General features: G+C 34.8%; 1 pseudogene; it reads left to right on the forward strand.

The window, feature by feature from the left end:
- The window catches only part of LOC117176528, a 32998-nt pseudogene that overhangs the window by 1053 nt on the left and 29072 nt on the right, over nt 1–2873 (forward strand).

A 2873-nucleotide genomic window follows, 5' to 3' on the forward strand; every position in this document is an offset into this window, starting at 1 on the left:
GAAATAACTTAAATCATACACAACCGTCGTCCCAGCCTTTCATGAGGGCCGAAAGGCATCCCAATGACTGGTCCCAGAAAAAACTTAGGTCACACACGACCCCTCTTCCAACGTGTCCTGGAGGGCGGGAAGGCATCCCAATGACTGGTCACAAAAATAACTCAGGTATCACACGACCCCTTTTCCAACGTGTCCTGGGGGCGGGAAGGGATCCCAATGACTGGTCACAAAAATAACTCAGGTCACACACGCCACCTTTTCCAAAGTGTCCTGGGGGCGGGAAGACATCCCAATGACTGGTCACAAACATAACTCAGGTCGCACACGCCCCCTTTGCCAACGTTTTCTGGGGGCGAGAAGGCATCCCAATGAGTGGTCACAAAAATAACTCAGGTCTCACACGACCCCTTTTCCAACGTGTCCTGGGGGCGGGAAGGCATCCCAATGACTGGTCACAAAAATAACTTAAATAACACACGACTCCATTTCCAACGAGTCCTGGGGGTGGGAAGGCATCCCAATGACTGGTCACAAAAATAACTTAAATAACACACGACTCCTTTCCAGCGTCTCGTGGGGGCGGGAAGGCACCCCTCTGACTGGTCACAGAATTAGAAAAATGGATGGTCAAAGTTATATGGTCAAAATTTAGAGAGCCAGCAAGTCTGTCTGCATGGTCGAACGGTCCTTTCATATTTTTTCGACATGGTTAAAAAGACTCTTATCTTATCACCAGTCTGACTTTTATAAGAGCATTACACTCACTATCAGGGATAACTAAGGTATCCTTTTCAGACTGGCCAATACGCACATATTGTTTTCACTCATTTCGACTATCCAAGAAGGAGTAGATAAGCCATTGCGTATGGTCCATTGCTTGATTTTGCGCCTCAATCATGTGCGTGAAAATTTAAAGGGTATGGCTAATTGGCCCCAATTAGCATAACGAAATTGTAGACAGCATAGTGATATTCGTTAAAAAAAGAAGGTTTTTACCAACTATTTCAGTGTAAAGTGAAGTGTCTTTATTATGGATTCATTTAAAATATCTTATTCTGTAATAATACCTGTTTTAAATAAGTCATTGTAATGTTAATATTTTCTATTAGTAATGTGAGATTTAAGACATTTAATTAAAATCTTTTTGAGGTTAATGTAAGGTTGAAATAGAATATAATTGTTTAAGTAATCACTGTTAATTATAGCATTAGTCGATTTAGGATAAACTTGAATTGCACTCATTAATTTGAAACTAAATCATTATTTTACAGTTATTTTACATCAACTGCTGAGATTCATGCAAAGACAGATGGCAGGGGCAGGGTCAATGCACTCGTGATCCTACATCCAGTTGATAGAGTCGAATGTCCGAGAAAATCAGACGACGGTCTGAAACAATCCAGTAGTCTTTCTGAGATTGTCGATTTGGACCTCTCGTTTTTATCTTCTAGAGATAGCCGCTTTAGCCATTTTCAAGAGCTGCCCTATAATCGACCTTGAAATATGATCTGTCTGCACATTTATATGGCCCAACAGACCTTCCATTTTTCTCCGTTTAGACTCAACTTTCCAAGAATTTGTTTTGTTCAGTATTTCTGCGATTTTCAATATTTAACGTCCATTCAGCCTTTCAGGAATTTTTCATACAATTTAAGCCGCACCGCTAAACATTTTGCAGTATATCTATGATTTTTCATATTTATCGTGTATTTTGCCGAAAACGATCAGTTGTAGGGTAAAAAGAAATTCAACATAAAATATATATTTTCAAAGGACCTACAACTTTTATTTAAAGCCTTTTTATCAATTTTCACTATACACTGACATAAACGTAAAGAAACATGATTTTAATGGGGTTTTCATGGTTTTCACCGTGAAAATAAAATTTTCGGGTATTTTCACTATCATATTCGTGATCAGCGCGTCAAAATATATAGGTATTTCGTTAAAATAATTTTTGATGCAAATTTTGTTGTTTATTATAATAAATAAATTAAAATAATATAATATAATAAAAAATAAATAATAATAAAATATTTTGTCATTTATTTATTTGGTTGAAAATTAATTATTCACTGAAAATTTATCTTTGTTTTGGGTGGACAGTTGATGTTTATTATTTCAAAATGTATGCATTTTGTAAAAAATATATCTTGTTCACACTGTCTATGGTTACGGAATTTTCCGTAATTTTAACTCTTTTTCCAGGTCTTTCAGGGGGCTAACGTTACGGAATTTTCCTTAATTGTTACCCCTTTTCCAACTTTATCAGGGCAAACATTACGGAAAATACCGTTTTTGTAAACATTTTAATTGGTTAAAAATTCTTTTTTTTTTTAGAAAATTCATTTTTTGGGTCGAAATTTACACTATTTGGTTCAAAATGCATTTTTTGGTTGCAGATTCATTATTTTAGATAAAATTTAATTCCTCTAACTAAAAATTGAACTATTCCATTTCTTGTGGAAAGTTGATATTTTTTAACAGAAAAGACCCATCACAAAATATATGAAAAAGACTTTTCACTTATAGTTCAGTCTAGTTCGATTTTTTGATTCTTCAGGTGATGCTTATATCAAAATTCGTAATGAGACAATTTCACTGAAAGGCCATGTCAAAAATTTTGTTATAAATGATATGATTTACAATAGCGCTTCATGTAAAGAAAACTTTTCTTTTAAAAACACGAATTTCAATCATTTATCTCAAAAAATAACTATTTTAATATTTTTGATCGTTTTTCAAAGATCTAATTTAAAAGGAACTTTATATAATATATGGGGCATTATTCCTCAACTGCCCCAACTCAAAAAGTCATGTTTTTCGATTGTCTCTAAATTCTGGGAATATGTTCGCCTACCCAACAGTAGTTA

Source organism: Belonocnema kinseyi, chromosome 7, assembly GCF_010883055.1.
Source record: "Belonocnema kinseyi isolate 2016_QV_RU_SX_M_011 chromosome 7, B_treatae_v1, whole genome shotgun sequence".
Lineage (NCBI taxonomy): Eukaryota > Metazoa > Arthropoda > Insecta > Hymenoptera > Cynipidae > Belonocnema > Belonocnema kinseyi.